The sequence below is a fragment of the Malaya genurostris genome, chromosome 2 (genome assembly GCF_030247185.1).
Source record: "Malaya genurostris strain Urasoe2022 chromosome 2, Malgen_1.1, whole genome shotgun sequence".
NCBI classification, from domain to species: Eukaryota; Metazoa; Arthropoda; class Insecta; order Diptera; family Culicidae; genus Malaya; species Malaya genurostris.
The window spans coordinates 182,357,318-182,377,882 of NC_080571.1; the positions used below are offsets into that span (position 1 = coordinate 182,357,318).

General features: G+C 36.8%; 1 protein-coding gene across 7 annotated transcripts in view; it reads left to right on the forward strand.

Annotated features, from left to right (window-relative positions):
- The window catches only part of LOC131432617 (adipokinetic hormone/corazonin-related peptide receptor variant I-like), a 581,002-nt gene that overhangs the window by 509,565 nt on the left and 50,872 nt on the right, over positions 1-20,565 (forward strand). The window lies entirely within an intron of this gene.

Below are 20,565 nucleotides of genomic sequence, written 5' to 3' on the forward strand. Positions count from 1 at the left end.
CTTTTACCATGTCTGTTAAATTATCTTCGGCGAACGTTTTTTCTCGAAAGATGCGGACGAGAGAACTTATGCCGCTTGTTACATCGCTCCCCGGATTGCTCGTCATGGCTAGAAATAATAAATAATATCTAGAAACAATAGTATATTTGTTAAAATAAAAAATTGTCAATTTTCCTGAGAACTCTGCCAAATGCTGGTACTTATGGATGGCAGTTGTTTTATGAACGGAAATTCTTCAAAAATTTGTCTTTCGAGAACGTAATATAGCTGTTTTACTTTATCTGGTTTCAGCTTACGGGGAAGTGCTAGGCTGCTAATTATTCTGAAATTCTTCACCAATTCGACGCTTATGTATAGAATTCCAGCAAATTCCGATTGTTGAAACTTCCACTGCCTCCAATTTTGGGACGATTAATGTTCTTTTTCTAACATGTTTCGAGTGCATCTTCCTGGAAGCGTGCTTCTTTCTTCACATCAGGGTGACTTTCGCAGGATACTGCCTTCTTTGCTGCATTTCACATCATCCATTCCACTGCATTCAACCGGGCATGAAAAAACGATGGTCCTATTCGCTTTTCAATTTTAAAATACGGCACTCGACAGAATGTGTCCGATTGTGGATTCGGAACTGAGTACTAAACTGTATTTCTCGATTCCAATCTCATACTCATGAAATGTTCAGTAAATAGGGAATCATCACGTGTGAGAAATTTTGCCTGATTGTAATGACTGGAACCAGTTGCGGAATCCGGACCAGCGGAAACGTGCATCAAACAGTCCAGTGTTGATGTCGAGACCAGTTTTGATCTTACGTTGTCGAGTTCCATGATTCGTTCGATATCATTTGTTATAAAAACTCGAATCGAAATTTTTGCCGACAAATATCCTGCATTTTCATTAGGTTCGGCAAAACGAGGAATTATATCGTTACGAAATATCATAACGTCCTTTCAGGGAGCCATCTTTTGCCCCATTCCTCTCTTCACGAAGCTAGTGATTCCTGTGTACTTGTTCTTTGTCAGACCCAATCGTGTCTTCATCATCAGACAATCTTCAATTGAAGGTTGTCTAACTTCGGGATCTGACAGTTTCTCTAAAGTCCATGCTTTGCCACCACTTCTCAGCATTTTCAATACCCGTTTAGTGGCCGAATCGCCATTTTTATATGAAGCTGATTCTGTTGCTCACAACAATTCTTCTAATGAATGTTCCTGTGACAACTTACGAGCATAAGTTTCTCTACTTCGTTCTTTCAAGCTGACATAATCCATAGACTTACGCCCACGGGTTTTGTTGCACTTTGACGGAGTATGTGGCGATATCTTCATGCATGAATGACATAGAGATTTGAAAGCATTTTGTTAGTATATTGATAAAAAAACACCATAAAACATCAGAATCTAAGAAGGAGATCAAGTGAACTTACTATGAACGGAGCATCCAGCCAGCAAGTTTTTCTATCGAAAAACCTTTCCTTTGCTGCCGGTACTCCTCCAGAGCGTTTTAAATGTTTTCACCCATAATTTCAAACTACGATCTATCACATCTTCACTAGCTGTTAAGTTTTGGTTTAAAAAGGTTAGCACATTCTCGCTGTAACGAATTTTTAAATAAACTTCGACGAGCTCTCGATTGGAAAACATTTTGTGTAAGTGGAAGAACTTGTTATGCACGGAGAACTTTCGTTACTCAAATTGTAGGAAAAAAATCACCATCGCAAAGTTCACAAACGTAAAATTAATTTTCTCTTCTTACAATCAAGTCAAGTATAAGTTACTGTATTTGATTCTCCAGACATTTTTCTATAAGATATGCTATCTATAATTAACTTTCAACTAGGTTCTTTCAAGATTTGAGGGTGTTTTATATCACGATCTCACGAAATGGAGGAGTTGGGGTAAAAAAATACATCAAAACGTTACGTGCGGCCAGTATAAGTTCTGGCATTTGATTCTACAGACTTTTTTACATAAGATATGCTAGATTTATTATTAGAATTGCTGGAAAAACCGACTTTCGAACGGAGCCTCGGAGACCCATAGTGTTATATACCATTCGACTCAGTTCGACAAGATCGGAAAATGTCTGTGTGTATGTATGTGTGTGTGTGCGTATGTGTGTATGTGCGTGTGTGTGCACTTCTCAAAGTTATTTGAACGCGCTCAATTTTCTCAGAGATGGCTGAACCGATTTTAACAAACTTGGGCTCGTTTGAAAGCTACTGTCGGACCATTGATCAAGTTCGTAGATCAAATGGCTTAGACTTTTGGTTCCGGAGATATGATTTTATAAGTGACGTAACCGACAAAAAGCGTTGTATTTTAACGCGCTCAATTTTCTCAGAGATGGCTGAACCGATTTTAACAAACTTGGGCTCGTTTGAAAGCTATTGTCGTGCCATTGATCAAGTTCGAAGATCGAATGGTTATGAGTTTTGGTTCCAGATATATGATGGTATATGTGACGTAACCGACAAAACACGTCGATTTTTATCGCTCTTATATCTATATAAGGGTTCCAAAATTTTGGGATCATCTCTATTTTCGTTAAGTTCTAGTGCTCAAAAGTTTAAGCACCTCGAAAAAAGCCTTCATGCAAAATTTGAGCTAAATCGGACATGCGTAAGGGGTGCTTCCCGGTGGTAAAGGTTTGACAATTTTCGATCTTGAATAAACACCATAGGGGGGAGTACATGAAATTTCCAAAATCGAAAATTTTTTTTGATGCCGAAACTCTTAAAACTGCATGAAACATCGAAATTTAGTGTCATCTCAAAAAAAAATTTTTTTGAAAAAATCAACTTTCTGGGACTTTGCTGAAATTTTGATATTTTTTCTAAGTCCCAAAAAGTCGATTCTTTCAAAAAAAATTTTTTCGAGATTCTGGACGTTTCATGCAATTCTAAGCCTTTTGAGCATCAGAATTATTTTTTCGATTTCGAAAATTTCATTTAACTAATGGACGCAGTAGGAGTCAGAACTAACCCTCAAAAGGGTCAATTATTAAATTGAAACATCAATTTTCTTCATGAAATGATTTTCAAATAAGTTTCATGTAAGAAAGGCCACGACAAGCAAGAATGTCTCAAACTGGGACATTGGATAGTCTACCTTGGATACGCAAGGAATTTAATAGTTGAGATCTGACATCACGATACTCCACGCATGTCCAAACGACATGATCAATATCGCGATAACCTTCGCCACAAGCACAATGATTAGTTTCGGAAAGTCCAATTCGAAGAAGGTGTACATCTAACGTGTAGTGATTGGACATCTAACGTGTAGTGATTGGACATGAGTCACATCCAGTCCCTTGAACCATGCCTTAGTTAATATTTTAGGATCATCTTTATCTCAAGAAGCTTGCCAGCTGGCAATTGTTCTTTGGCGAGTCGCCAACTATCGGCTCTTTCATTGCCTGGAATGGAGCAATGCGCGGGGACCCAAACTATTGTGATTTGATAATTATTATTCAATATGACGTTGAGGCACTGTTTTATTTTGCCCAAGAAAAACGGTTCATTTTTGCCAGCAGCGTTTGAGCGAATGGCTTCAATTGCACTCAGACTATCTGTGAAGAGAAAATAATGGTTTGGAGATAATGTGACGATTACACTCAAACTATAATGAACTGCTGCTAACTCTGCTATAAAAACAGATGCAGGTTCTTGAAGCCTAAATGAAACCGAAACATTACTGTTGAATATACAAAACCCAGTAGGCTCTTCAAATTCGTGGTTACTTGGAAATATTTTTGGGATTTCTATTGAGCGTAATTGTACCAGGATTCCACGCACTTCGCGCTGCATGGAAGTTTCGAAAAATAAAGTTGAGTCAAGGACATTTAGGAGGCTGTCACGGGGTTGATTTCCTGTTATATATGGTTAAAATATACTGTCATAAATCTTGATCGAAATTGAAGCTCGACTAATTTCTCGAAATTACAAATAACGAGGGATTCAGTACCTCAAATCTTATTAGCAGTCGCGATGAAAGCTCCCAAAAACGATCATTCAATGGAAGAAAACTCGCCAGAACTTCAAGACTCATTGTATGTGTCGAATGCATGCAGCCTAAAGCAATTCGCTAACAACGATAGCATACCCACGTCCTACCCACGTGCATTTGGAATCAAACCATACCTCGAGCTATTTGAAAGTCAAAACCTGTTGGATCATTCTTTCCATCCTATGAAGCTGAAAGTGCGCGGGATCATGCTTTCTTGAGAAGACGACAAGCTCTGTTTTCTCCGCAGTGAACTCGATACCCAGATGAACAGCCCAAACGGACAAGTTATCTAATCATCCTCATCCTAACAGCTATAGGCCTGGGGTGTCCTTTGCTGTATCAAGAATACGTCTCCACATAACTCGGTACATGGCTGCTCGTCGCCAGCCACTCAAGGCACGGATGCTTCTGAGATCACCCTCCACTTTATCGATCCACATTGCTTGCTGCGCTCCTCTTCTTCTTGTACCAGTCGGATTAGATTCAAGAACCATTTTCACTGGACTGTCGTCCGACATCCTTATGACATGCCTTGCCCATCGTAGACGTCCGATTTTAGCTGTCCGTACGATAGGTGGTTCTCCTAGCAGCTGTTGCAATTCGTGATTCATACGTCGTCTCCACTTTCCGTCCTCCATCTGCACTCCGCCATAGATGGTCCTCAGTACCTTTCTTTCGAAAACACTGAGGGCGCGTTGGTCCTCTGCCAACATAGTCCAGGTCTCGTGGCCATAGAGAACAACCGGTCTAATAAGCGTTTTGTAGATGGTCAATTTCGTGCGGTGGCGTACTTTTCTCGATCGTACAAGTCATCTAAGGTATCTTGAAATGTTTTTTGCAAATCAATAGCTTCGGGTCCAGTAACTGAAACCACGCCATCATCTGCCAATTGTCTCAGTGTACATGGGGTTACTAGACAGCTGTCAATATCGTTTACATAGAAATTATACAGGAGCGGACTGAGACATGAGCCTTGCGAGAGACCCATGTAGCCAATTCTGATTGTTGTCAAATCGCCATGTGAAAAATACATTCACTTCTCTGACAAAAGGTTGTGCAAATAATTATTTATAACCGTTGGAAGTCCATGTTGATGGAGCTTGTCTGAAAGAACATTAATGAAAACTGAATCAAATGCTCCTTTAATGTCTAAAAATATAAAGGCCATTTGCTGTTTTTGAGCGAAGGCAATTTGGATGTCAGGCGTAAGTAATGCAAGGCAATCATTTGTCCCTTTATTTCTTCGGAAGCCAAACTGAGTATCTGACAACAATCCGTTCGTCTCAACCCAAGTGTCAAGGCACAAATCTCCAAATATCAAGGGGAACGTGCCACTTGAGCCAATTTGTTCTGATTCCTGATTCCAGGTGGGACAATATTTTGATCAAGAAACTTGTTGAACTATTCCAACAAACGTCTTTTTGCGAGGTCGGGCAAATTCTTAACCAAGCTGAATTTAATTCTGTCCAACCCAGGAGCGTTATTGTTACAAGACATGAGTGCTATGGGTCATTCCATCATTGAGAAGGGGCTATCAATGGTACCATTGTTAAGAGAAGACTTTCTAATAATGCTATGCGTAGGAACAGAATCTGGACAAACTTTCCTCGCATAATCAAATATCCATCGGTTCGAGTATTCCTCACTCTCATTTCCTACGTTACGATTCCTCATTCGTCTGGCCGTATTCCAAAGAGTGCTCATTGAGGTTTCTCTTGACAAACCTTCGACAAAATGTCTCATATAGCTCCATTTCTTGACCCGAAGTATGTTCTTGTACTTGGTTTCAGAGTCCAAGAATTTTTCAAAATTCTGAATAGTTCCTCCTCCTCGTTCTAAAAACGTCTTGTCACCAAGGGTTTGGAGGCCTTCTGTTAGACGATGGACCAGGAAATAGTTTGGTTTGTGCTTGTTCAGCGGCCTGCAGAATCGAACAAACGAGGAAGTCATATTCTTCAAGTGGGGGGAGCTCTTCCATGGGATTTATGATACTTGCGATATTATTTTGGAATTTAATCCAGTTAATATGTTTTGTCAAACCATATGGAATATTAACTGAATTAGCAATGCCTTTGTTACTGCTAATTGAGATGATGATTGGTAAATGATCGCTACCGTGTAAATCAGGAAATACTTTCCAGGTGCAATCTAGTCGAATTGAAGTCGAGCAAATAGATAAATCTAATGCACTTGGACGTGCAGGAGGTCTTGGAATCTGTGTCATTCTACCCATATTCAATTCTGTCATGTTGAAATTGTTGCAAATATTATATATTAAAGATGATCTGCTATCATTATAAACGGAACCCCAAATCATTCCGTGCGAATTGAAATCTCCTAAAATCAAACGTGGAGCAGGAAGGGCTTAAACAATTTCATTAAGCTGTCGCTGTCCAACTTGAGCTCTTGGAGGAATATATAACGAAGCAATGCAAATGTCCTTTCCTTTAATGTTTATTTGACAAGCAACAACTTATATACTAGAAGTCGAAAGAATGTTTAATCTATAAAAGGAATAACATTTCTTAATTCCTAAAAGCACTTAATCATACGGGGATCTCTATCGAGACGTATAATGTTAAAGTCATTAAAATTTAAATCTATGTTTGATGTAAGCCATGTTTCGCACATAGCAAATATATCACATTGCAACAAAACTTTCAATGAATCAAGTTTTGGCATGATGCTTTGACAATTTCACTGCAGGACAGTTATCCATCAAATGATACAAAACCTGAAAGAACTGGCCATTGAGCTGATAACTGTTTCAAAAAGGCGGATGGGTAATGTCAGAGACATAACTCTATGTCGTGAATACGAAAATAACCGACATGTTCTTTAACACTTCCGAATATCAATTAGTTGATCAATTGTACGAGTTATGCAAGCATTCCCTTTTTTAACATTTTTCACAAAAACATTACTTGATTACTGTGAATTTCACGCAGCGAATTGTGCACAAATCTAATCAAACAGTTCTAGATTTGCATTAAACTGAGGTTTTTACCTTTCGATTTTCGAAGAAGAAATCCTAATAGTTCTTTAGAAAACTTCTAGAACCATTAGAAAGGCTGATTTTGTGTGATGTGCCCCACTGTTGTCCTCTTTTCGTTGTTTTTTCACCAATGCAAGCAACTGACAGCTGTGACGTAATCGCTCTTGTCGGAAGCAAAACTAGCTTTGCAAACGACACACAATACACCTGCTTGCAGTGGCGATAGAATCCAAACTGATCCAATTTTTGAGACGTTCCTTTTTACGTGATTTAGTTTGTAGCTTTTTCACTAATGAGCGGTCATGAAAATTTTATCATAAAATTGTGATCATATTTCCGATGGCATGTAGCAAAAAATAATTTGATTCGTTAGATACAACAAGAGATATTCACGATCAAAAACTTATCACTCTCTCAGAGGGTAAATTTTGAAAATGCGCCTTATAGTAAAGTAAGTCGTATTCACGACAAAAAGTTTCAACTATTGGAAGGAATGCCGTTATGATTATCTTCAGAGGTTCAGAAATATTGAATGCTGCGGAAATCCATTCTACAATTTCCGAAAACTTCAGTAATCCTGATGGTGGCAGTTAAACGAAACCCACTGGATTATTGTCTTGTCTTGTGCTAGTTTCTGGATTGGTTTGTGAATTTGACAAACCAGGAGGCACAGTTTTTGGTTTTAAATTTGGCTTTTTAGATTTAACACAGGGATCTTTTTTTGAAGGTGTAATTTTAGGTGTCTTTTTTGGTATTTTGTGGTTCGTTAATCTCCTCTTAACAGACACTTGAGGAGTGTCAAACGAGGTATCTTCACTATTTTCGTCAGAGTCAGATTCCTCAGGTTCCGCAAGATTTGAAAATCCGTTTTTGGATTCCAAAGGTGGGACATAGATGATCGTTTTGAGCATTTCTGCATATGTGCGCTTAGACCGTACTTTTAAAGAAAGCTTCATTGTGTCCTTACGCAACTTAAATGCAGCGCATACTGAAGGATCATCATGAGGACTCCCCCACAATAAACAATTTTTTCAATATCTTGACATTTTATACATTTCAACTAATTACTACAGTAACTGTGTAGCTATGTGTACCTGTGCGGCCAAAATTTTTGCAGCTCGTGCAATTCATAACATTTGGTATGAAAAGCCGAACAGGAAGGCGAACTCTATCGATGTGGACATGGATAGGCAAGGCAGATCCAGCGAATGTCACTCGAAACGAATCTGAAGGTCGATAAGTTTTGTTTCCTTCTTCGAAATATGCTGAGTACAATTGCTTGCACTCGAGTATCCTAACTTCCTCAAGCATAGAGTTTTTAAAACGACCAACTCCATGCAATCTCGTTAGTCTGCTTTAAGGAATCGACTACAACGCGGATCTTATGAACTCTTATTATCTCTTTGGTAGCGGTAAATCGTGATGTCAATTCTTTAATAATATATAAAATAAATTGAATGCCTTCATTTTACGCCGAAAATAGACTATCCATGGGCCCGCAGAAGTTTCGTTGTAAAACTTCGTTCTCTGCGAGTTAGGAACCTTTAAATTTTCGCCTGAAGGCAGAGATGGATCTCCTGAATTCTCGTCCATTAGATCATCCATCCCATAAATATATGTTTAAATAATTGATCTCAACTGAATAATATAAACGAGAATATACTTTGAAATGAAATAAAATAAAATTATAGATCTACCTGTTAGTCGCTTTCTGCTTTCCACACGTACTCGGCATGAAGCTCGCTCCAACTATTTCGAATTTGCTGTCTTCTATCTCCGTCGCTCTGCCGTCGTGGTCTTCGCTGAGCTAGGTGTGTACGCTGCCTGTACCTGGCCTTAGATACAGCGTTGTAGCTCTTGTTGACGATTAAGTGTGATACTTCTTGTGTAGCACCACACGATAATGCTTCGTTTTGTCCACCGCAACCGGTACTGTACACTATACAAACTGATACCTGGTGGTTGCCTCTGCAGTATTGCGCTGATGCGCCGTATCACCTCTGTGCCTTAGCACCTCTGTGCCTTTGCACCCCTTCGTCTCCGCACCTCTGTGTCTGAGCACTTCTATGCGTTCGCACCTCTGTGTCTCTTCACCTCTGTGCGTATGAAAGGTGTTGCCGCTCCAACGTCTTACCACCTTTCTCGTAGCAGATCAAACACGCTGTCTGTGTGAATAATCAGATGTAGCTATAAAATATATGTCTAAGTTCAAAGCTTTCAAGGTATATAAATTACTTACAATTTTATTGGTATATATCAATTCTTAGCTTCAATCCAATTTAGCTTTGTTACAGTTTAGGTTAAGTTCATTCGAGTGGCCTTAAGATAGGTTAAGTAACTAGATAATAATAATTTATGCATGAAAAATAGATGCACACCTTACAAATTCACGCTTTATAGCTCACGTTTTATATTCCACCTTAATACAAATTCAATTAAATGAGGAGAAATTAAATAATAATGGTTTTACACTGTTCTATCTATCTGAGATCTTTATCCGGCACAAAATGCTACTACAATACCGTTTTCTACCTGTCTCATATTTCCGCTTTTTCTGTCATTCTGATAACGGGCGTTTATCGCCTTTGATTAGACAATCTGATCCTATCTGGGAGAGTCGTTCGCAAACGATGTACTCTCTATCTCGCTTGATGACGTCGCAACAAATGGGATGGCCTTCTTCCATTGCTTTCAAGTCGGGAACGCCCCGAATATTGGCTGTACACCAGCCTTTGCTGCGTTTGCAATTGGCGCAGTCGGGTTTTGTTTACCTGGAGCTGAAGTTGCCTCGACTCGGTGATAGCCATTAACTCACAAGCCAGTAACACCACCTCTCTGCTTGAACGCTTTTTACTGAAGCAATATGCTAGAGTTACTAAACTTCCAATAAGTTTTACCGAAATTTAAGGACGATTTACAATAAGATATCACGAAATATAGGAATTGGGGTAAAATAGTCACCAGAACGTTTCGTGCGGCCAGTGTAGGTTCTTCCATTCGATTCACCAGATTTTTTTACATATTATAAGCTAGTTTTCGTATGCTTTCAATGTGGTTTTCATCTAAATCACCCTTAAGTCTTAATAAGGGTGATTTAGATGAAAATTTCACATATTGGAGGAATTGGGGTAAAATAACCACCAAAACGTTTCGTGCGGCCAGCATAAGTTCTGGCATTCGATTCTACAGACTTTTTCCATAAGATTAGCTACATTTAGTAAACCTCCAATAAGTTTATCCGAGAGTTAAGGACGATTTAAAAATAAGATATCAAGATATGGAGGAAATGGGGTAAAATAGCCACTAAAACGTTTCGTGCGGCCAGTGTATACACTACCATTTTCGATTCTCCTGACATTTTTAAATAAAATCAAGCTATTTCAGTAGACCGCACTCAATTCCATTTCAAGGTACAGAACTAATACTACATAAAACCCTAAAACTGCTGGGCATTTGGGGTAAAACGAGCAGGATGGCGATTCGTGCGGCCATTAAAAGTCATTTCATTGAATTTCTTGGATTTGTTTACATAAGAAACACTCTTGTTTGTTGCCTTTCGCATGGTTCCCGATTTCTTTGCGGGTTTCCTTTTCCACTGGGTTTTTTCTTCCCACTGTGCATCGCTGAGAAAAGTGAGTGAGATCCATTTTTGAATATATGACCACTCTTTCCGGTGTATCCGAAACCGGGAACTAGGATAGTCGAAATCGGTTTGCTTAGTTGCCTACTGAAAATGGCTATCGATATATGTAGTTTTAAGACCAGTTTAGAAAATTTTTACGGTTTTTTTTTAGCCGGTTTAAGTGACGGTGTACAATATTGAACACACTTTACCCTATAACTCCAAAACTGGAAGTTGAACCCGGATGAAACTTAGAAATTCCGTATGAGACCGCAAGACCTTTCATTTGAATCTAAGTTTATGGAAATCGGTCAAACCATCGCTGAGAAAAGTGAGTGCGATCCATTTTGGAATCTATGACCACTATATCCGGTTCTTCCGCAACCGGTGATCGGGAACCAGGATAGCCGGAATCGGTTTGTATTGTTGCCTACAATTAATGGCAATCGATTTGTATAGCTTTGAGACCAGATTAGTAATTTTTTCACGGTTTTTGTTTCGCCGGATTAAGTAACGGTGTACAATATTTAACACACTTTGCCCTATAACTCCGAACCCGGAAGTCGAATCCGGATAAAATTAGGAAATTCCGTATGGGACCGTAAGAATTTTCATTTGAATCTAAGTTTCATTGATTCAAAGCTTCAGTCTTTTGCAAGGCTACCAGAATCACTAACAGTCTTTTTAAAAACTAACAATTAGTCAGCCTTTCTCAAGGTTATACAAAGAGTGATATTCTAATATAATCAGCCTTTTTCAAGACTATAAATATATCAGCCTTTTCAAGGCTAGCTATTCAAAGAACTATTCTTCGAACTAATCAATCTTTATAATCTTACTACCAAAAAATCAGTCTTTATCAAGACTTTTCCTAACTTGGAGCATAATCGAAGACTAATTTAGCCTAGTTTATTTAATTTAAAATTTCATTCATTTCAAAAATGCCTGCGTCCAACCGGAAAGGCATCAAGCCTATAAGGTTAAAAATAATTCAATACGGAATAAATCACATTCCGTTATTCAACATTTTTCTAATAACATCCACGATCTTATAGAATCTTAATGTAAAAATAAAAGACAACGGACGGACTTCAATTCCGTTGATTCTATGCCGTCTAACAATAATTACGAGATTCTTCCTGAATGCGATTGTAGCGACAAAGAAGAAAAACCTTCTAAAATTCCCAAAAGAGACACTTGTCATTCTGGGAAGAAACAACAATCTATGCCTCCAATGAAGGTGATGATTTCCGACTTCAAAGCATTCCCGGAAGTAAAAGTCTCATTTCAGGTCGGACGAAGAGGAGAATGTCGAGTCTTGGTTGATGGATTGGAAGATTACGAACGTCTTATTCGATATTTGTCCTAGAAACTTCATAAATTTTATTCATATGATATAAAATAAGACAGACCCTTCAAGGCTGTCTTGAAAGGCTTATCAAATGATCAAAGTACTGATGAAACTAAAAATGAACTAAAAGAATTGATTGGTTTTTCCCCATTCCCAAGTAATTCTTATGAAAAAATAGCGAATGGTACTTCTAAACCACGCTCTGGAATTTCCCATGAACTTTACCTAATACACTTCAATCGAAGTGATGTAAATAAATTGAAAACTTTAGAAAACATGCGTTTCATTTCCCACATTAAAATTCATTGGGAACATTATAAACGGCATAATGGTATTGCAAACTTAACGCAATATCGTCGTTGGCATGGCTTCGGCCATGGAATCAAAAATTGTCATATGGATATACAGTGTTTGAATTGTGGTGAATCGCATTCGAAAGATGTTTGTCCAATCAATGAAACCACTGATAAATTTTCATGTTCAAATTGCGATGAAAATCATATATTCAATTATTTGAAATGTCTTGTCAGGGAAAAAATTTTAACGCTCGTTCGCTTAGACAACAAGTCAAATCAAAGACCTTAAATTTACAGAACATACCTGAAAATTAAAAAACCGTTACAAATGCCACGCCTATTTCTTCTAAGGCACTTATTTCTTCGAATTTAAAACAAAAAACAGGTACGTCTTCTAACGAAAACAATTTTTTTGACAGGTAGATCGACCACATTATCATCTTCTTCGAATGACAGTTACGCTTTGGTAACAGGTAGACAGCTACCATTTAACTCTTCTAATGTAAACAATCAAAACACATGAACGCATTCCAGTTCATCTTCTAATGAAAACAATTTATTTATAGGTATATCGGCCAAATCACCTTCTTCTAATTGCAGTTACACTAGTATAACAGGTAGACATCTACCTACAAATATTCCTTCTTTAAACGAAGTCGATTTAGGCGATATAACGGAAAATAAAATGATCTACCTACAAGATCAACTTTTTCAAATGATCATCCGAATGAATTCGAATTCATCACCTTTTGAAGCATTTGAAATCGGATGGCAATTTGCCAATAATATTGTTAAAGTTAAATAATTATTTGAATATTTTAAATTGGAATGTTCGATCTTTAAAATCGAGTGAAGATGAATTTTATAATTTTCTCAAAGTTCACAAAATTCACATTGCCATTGTGACAGAAACTTTTCTTAAACCAAATGTCAAATTGAAAAGTAATCCACATTATGTGGTTCATCGATTTGACAGGTTTACTGGAATGGTTGGAGGAGATGCCATTTTTGTCATACGGCAAATTAAACATCGAATTTTACATTCTTTCAATACTAAAGTTATTGAAAGTTTGAGGATCGAAGTTGAAACTCATCGCTGGAGCATATTTACCATTCCAATGCACCAGCGAACAAAAAAATCTTATTAAAGGCGATTTGCAAAAACTCACAAGAATTTTTTGGTAATAGGGGACTTAAATGCACGTCCAGTGGAATTGTAGGCAAAATAACAGTAATACTTCGTAATCATTTCTCAGCTGGTTACTTCACAGTTCTTCATCCCAGTAATCCGACTTGCTTTTCTTCCGTGAAAAATCCCTCTACAATTGATCTGGGTCTAACAGATCAAAGTCACATTTGTAATGAACCGTTTACACATGCTCAGATCATCTTCCTGTAACATTCAAACTTTCCAACGAAGCTATAAATAATGAAATTAGTTCTATATTCAACTATCATAGCGCTAGTTGGTTGGATTACAGATCTCACATTGAAAATCATGTGGATCATGAAATTATTTTAGAACATTCTGCGGACATCGACACAGCAATAGATAATTTGAATCATTACATTATCGAAGCTAGAAATCTTTCAGTTTCCAAAGCTCAAATTAATTTAATTCTCCTATCATCGATGACAATCTTCAACTGCTCATTCGGTTGAAGAATGTTCGTCGACGACAATATCAACGTTCTCGTGATCCTGCTATGAAAAACATAGTTACCAAGTCCAAGTCTTGGTAATACATTCCTTTTGTGGAATTTGGTCTTTCTGTTTCCCCAGACTTCGCAGCCTACTCTTAGTGTACAGAATCATTGCATGGCTAGTACTATGGATCCTACTGACACTACGAACATAGTTAAGGATTTACAAAAAGAAATTAAACATAGTTTTACTCCTTTGCGAAATGAAAATTTCGCTAAAGAAGTTGAACAAATTAAACCACATTCTCAACCTTTCTGGAAACTTTCTAAGGTTCTTAACACTCCTAATACCAAGCCTAAAAAAGTTACGCGAAGCACCAAGCCTCAAAAAAAGTTGGAACGGTAACTTTGAGCTATCATAGCTCAGTTGTTACTTGGTCAATTTCGATAAATTTTTCACCCTCGAATTTTGTGAAGTTTGTAGATTATTTTAAGTATATCATTGTTGACGATCTTTTAGGAAAAACTAATGAAAATCTGATTTTTCCCGTCCCAAGTTTTTTTCAAGCTCAAAATATGGCCTACCAGCATTCATGCGTAACCTGCATCGCGAATCGGATATTGAGAACTTCAACTTTACCGAGTCATAACATTGTTGTTAGTCAACCGATCTTCAAAATTTGTTCACCATTGGAAAGCTAATACTTCCAGAAATAAAATGCACTAAAAAAAACGAGTTATAATGAAAACTGTAGATAGATGACCTAAGAAAAATGAGTCTTTTTACAATGATCGTAAATATCTCGAAATTCAAAGCGATGACCTATATATTTTTATACGTCATTCGATTGCTAGTGATACCAGCTACAATTTTCGCTCAACTACCATTCAAAAGAAAACATTTAAAAATCGATGAATTTATAAATATATATATATATATATATATATATATATATATATATATATATATATATATATATATATATATATATATATATATATATATATATATATATATATATATATATATATATATATATATATATATATATATGAATTTTTCATTTGTTTCACATGATTGTATATAACTCAAAAATTAAAGCGATGACATGTACATTTTTTTGATTCAGAATATTGCAATCATTACCAGAAACAATGTATTGATGACCAAAATTATATATCCGTTCAAAGAATCTTAAGATATTTGGTACAAATACAGAGAATTTCTATTATTGGGAAAATTTTGCAAACAACATGAAATCAAAACTTTTAAATTTTATGACATATTTTTTTTAAATTTTAGTTGGAAATTTATTATAAACAAAATTTACAAATAAAAACTGAAACTTGAATTTCACTGAAAATTTTAAAAATTTTAGTAAATAACCTAAAACTCTAAAATTAGTTATATTTTTGTATTGGACAAACGATCTAAACAATTTTTATGCACAACCCAAACGCAATTGATAACTACTAAAATTCTGATTTTGTTGTAGGTTTGCCGTAGAATCTCAAAAAATAGGTAAAAGATCAGAAATTTTAAAATTTCCGAGTTAAATTGCATTGCACAGTGATCCGGATCCACAATTTAGGGGGACAAAAACATATGTGGCTTAACCTTACACTTTAGAGCTATGATGTCTTCAAAACAAATGATCGGTGCAGATAAGCCATATGTCGATGTACATGGTACTATGGTGGCTCTTATTATTAAGGTATTCCAAAACTTATTTTCCGGATGTTTTGAGATAGAGGACTGCATTCTTCGGCAAAATTGTAGATAAACTTATATCGAACAGCTTTGCTGAGGACACCATAGTAGTATCTGAAACGGTTTTAGTGTTACAGCTTTTTTTAAAGAGCAACTTAGGGTGTTCCTCAAAAAATCAGATTTTTTGTTCTAGCATTTATATTTTTCTCTTTTCGTATTTTAGAAATCTTTGAACATTTTTTAGAGTTTGTTAAAACCAATTTTTTAATGACTAGCGTATTCAGGTAGCGTTTTCTGAACCAAAATTATGAGCAAAACTAGTTCAAAACAGGTTATTTTTAAACTGCCATATCTAACATTGAGGCAAACGAAAAATAAATCCGTTTCTTGTATTTGACAGAAAATATTTTCGAGCATGTTTATAAAAAAAAGGCGGATGAGATATTTCATTTCAAATTGGGGTTTTTCATTAAAAAATGCTCGTATCATGTGAGTCATTTATTAGCTATATATGAAAATAAGGTATTTTTGTCTTCTAAAGTGTTAAATTAATTCAAGTGCATATTCGGGAAGAAATCGTTCTGCATTCTTCGGGGAATGCAGAATGGTGTCGCTTTTGTAAAATTTCTAAGACCTCTCGGTGGTTGGAGGTTTTATCAACCGTGCATTTTGGCATCTTCAGACCGTTCGGCATCCTTTCGAGGATGCATGACGATTTATTTCTTTATGTTTGTGCTGTTTTCCCGCTTACTCAATTCCCAATTCCCTTCCATGTTCTTTTTATCCTTCCCTTCCCATCAGGAAGTTGATGAGAAGCTAAGGCAAGGCACGAACCTCCAAATAACTAGGGGAACATGCCACTTGAGCCAATTAATTCAGATTACATACTTGCAGGGTTTCATTCAGTAAAAAGCATTCAAACGAAGAGGTTGTTTTTCGAGACGAAGACAACTGTAAGCTGCAAATAGATTGGTTGGTTGGTGCTAATCGCAAAGGCTGCTGCAAAACCAATATTCGGGGCGATTCCAGTTTCATAAGTACCTGAAATAGTGGAACTCACTTCACTGAGAAAGATGGCCTAACCGATTTGAGAACTGTTTCATTTTGTAGGTTACACTAGTTCATGCACTAGCTTTCATGTTTTTTCAAAAATCAAACAAAACTGTTTGAAGAACACATTTTTTATATGAGAATAAGAGAGATATGAGAAAGGCATAATTACACAACTGAGTGGATAAAAACAAGTTTTACTTAATTTCGTGTGATTTTTTGTGCTAAATTCAGAATTCTACTTTTTCTGAATTGTTTACTAATAGAAAATTCAAATAATTTTCGAATTCTATACATTCCGAAATATTTCTATGTTTGTGATATTCATATTTTGTTATTCTATCGATTATAATTGATGTCGTTTAGGATAGCGGAAAATTGAAGATATATGTTTTTGTTCTTAATTGCTTGTAAAACAAAAACCAAGCAAAATTTTTTTTTAAAATTGTAGTTGGTGTCTTTTGCCATGGGTTAGTATATGGAATTCATATAATTTTACGTTCTATTTCTTATTGTACAAAGCTATTGAAATAATTTAAAATTTTCGTGTTGTCACAAAATTTATTTTATTCATAGAAACAAATTCTACGTCTCTTTGAAACAGATGAAATCAAAACGGAATTCAATATTTTCACTTTGATTTTCAGAAATGTTGGAACGCAATATATATATCAGAAATTTTGAAATTTCCGATCTTCTACCGATTTTTTGAGATTTTACGGAAAACCTAAAACAAAAAAACCTAATTTTAGTAGTTATCAATTCCGTTTGGGTTGTGCATAAAAATTGTTTAGATCTTTTGTCCAATACAAAAACATAATTATTTTTAGAGTTTAGGTATATTTACCAAAATTTTTAAGATTTTCAGTGAAATCCAAGTTTCAGTTTTTTTGTAAATTTTGTTCATAATAAATTTCCAACTAAAAAAATAAAAAAATGTATGTCATAAAATTTCAAAGTTTTGATTTGTTTTTTTTTTGGCAAAATTTTCCCAATATTAGAAATTCTCTGTATTTGTACCAAATTTCTTGAGATTCTCTGAACGGATATATAATTTTGATCATCAATACATTGTTTCTGGTAATAATTCCAATATTCTGAATAAAAAAAATGTACATGTCATCGCTTTAATTTTGATGTTATATACAAACATGTGAAAAAAAAAAATGAAAAATTTATATATATTTATAAATTCATCGATTTTTAAATGTTTTCTTTTGATTGTGCAGGAAGGGGGCGGCCCGTTTGGCATAAGGTCATTTGGCATAATACCGTTTGGCATAACGCTGTTTGGCATAATGGTCATTTGGCATAATGGTAATTTGGCATAATGCCATTTGGCATAATAATAATTGGATTTGCAATATTTTAATCTAATGAAAATTTTCGTATGTGTTTCGATCGATTGATGTTCTGCAAGGAAAACTCGAACGAAATATGTAAAACCTTTTTATATAAGCAACTCACTTAGTGCCAGCCAATATTCTGTTCGTCATAGATGATTCAGGTCTAGACGGCCGAAGGCCGCGAGTGCGCCGGCGACCCGCTGTCGGAAGCGCCGGCCACTGCGGGGGGGCAGCGCCCCGCAGAAATCACCTCTGTCTAGTTGCGGGCGTTTGCCCGGATTACCCAAAGCTAGGAGCTATCCCTCAGTTAAGTCCGAACGAGCGGCAGCGAGGTCGGACACCAGGTCATTAAAAACGATGCGGCGTAGCCGCATTAGACCTTTCAAAATTGCACTAAATTAGAACAATTCCTATTAAGCAGCATGTTCATCTGTTATGCCAAATGACTGTTATGCCAAATGACCATTATGCCAAATGACCATTATGCCAAACAGCGTTATGCCAAACGGTATTATGCCAAATGACTTTATGCCAAACGTGGTAGCCCCGTGCAGGAATAGTAGTTGGGCAAAAATTGTAGCTGGTATCACTAGCAATCGAATGATGTATAAAAATATATAGGTCATCGCTTTGAATTTCGAGATATTTACGATCATTGTGATAAGTCTCACCTTTTCTTAGGTCATCTATCTACAGTTTTCATTATAACTTTGGGTAGACAACCCTACTTTTCGTTTTTCTCAGTGCATTTTATTTGTGGAAGTAGTACCTTTCCAATGGTGAACAAAGTTTGAAGATCGGTTGACTAACAACATAGTTATGACTCGGTAAAGTGGAAGTATTCAATATTTTCTATGCGACGTTTATGCCAAAGGAAAGAAAATTGGAAAGCAGATAGTGCATATTGGGCGCGTGAAAAAAACTTGGAACGGGAAAAATCAAATTTTCATTGGTTTTCCTTTACCAATCGTCTGCTACAAAGTTTTGGAATCAATCTACGAACTTCACAAAATTCGAGGGTGTAAAATTTATTGAGATTCGTTGAAAAACAGCTGAGCTATGACAGCTCAAAGTTACCGTTCCAACTTTTTTTGAGGCTTGGTATTTGGAGTGTTAAGAAACCTCAGAAACCAATCCCTGCTCTTAAGGAAGAAAATCAAATACTTCTTACAAATGGCGAAAAAGCTCAAAAACTTGCTCAGCAGTTCGAGAGTGTCCACAACTTTAATTTGAACGTTGTATAGTCTGGGGTCGATCACGGGTGTTATTGGGATAGGGACGGTAACTTAACTAAGCAAAAGAAACCACTGAACTAAACGAAACCACTTAGGTAGAAACGTGATCACTGATATAAATCAACTTTATTTCTTCAAAACTATCTTTTTCGATGCGGTACGTGTGACCGGTCAGTATGCCAGGTAGAAAAGAAGAGAACGAAGGTACCAAGTATCAAAGGCAATTAGAGGTATAACGAGCGTGAGAAAATCAGCTAATAGTATTGTCACCAAATCAGCTAAAAGTGTTAACAACAACGGATTAGATTGGGGCGCGTTCACGAACAATTTTAAGTGGATTCTGATTTGAATTCAAATTAAACTAAATGTAACATGGCCGGCAACCTGAAATTAACAATTTCACTAATAATTTAAATCTAACAATATTTTATTCAATACAATTCATTCATATTTTAAACAATCCGAATCCGGGAGATGTTGAGTGTGCTCTGCGTTAACTTCTTCATCTTCGTCGAATGTATCAGGTAACAGGCAAACCTTAGATGCAGGGCGTTTGAACGTCCCAGATGATGTGCGAAGAACCACAACTCGTGTAACATTGTCTTGCCCAGGTATAATTTCCTGAATGACAGCTAATGGCCAGCGATTGGGGGGCATCAGCTTGTCTTGAAGAATCACCACTTGACCAATCTTGAGATCAATCTTCGTCGGGTCTACTCTAGCTTGTTGTTGAAGTTCTCTCAGGTACTCGCTGCTACAGTGGAACCAGAATTGGTGCACATTCTGCTGGATAAGCTGAAATCGGTTCAATCGATTCATCGGCACATCTCTCCAATCGGTATCAGGAATAGTTAGAAGTGAAGTTCCGATAAGGAAATGTCCAGGGGTTAGAACCTGTAAATCATTAGGATCCTGTAACAGCGGAACAAGCGGCCGAGAGTTCATGCAACTCTCTATCTGGGTCAAAATTGTCACCAAGTCCTCGTAATCCAAGACACTGTTACCTAATAGACGCACGAGTGTCGTTTGGCAACCTTAACAGCCGCCTCCCAGAGACCACCACAATTGGGGGAACGCGGGGGTGTCATATGCCATGTAACTCCCTCCGTTGCGAGACTAGTAGCGATACGGTGTGTTTCGTTGCGGTTGGTAAGCATTTGATAAAGAGCATGAAGTTCGTTTTTGCCACCTATAAGATTTGTACCATTGTCCGAAAAAATGTGAGCGGGCCGACCTCGCCTAGCCACAAAGCGTCTTAGAGCACACATAAAGGCAGATGTGGATAAATCTGCGACTAGTTCAATAT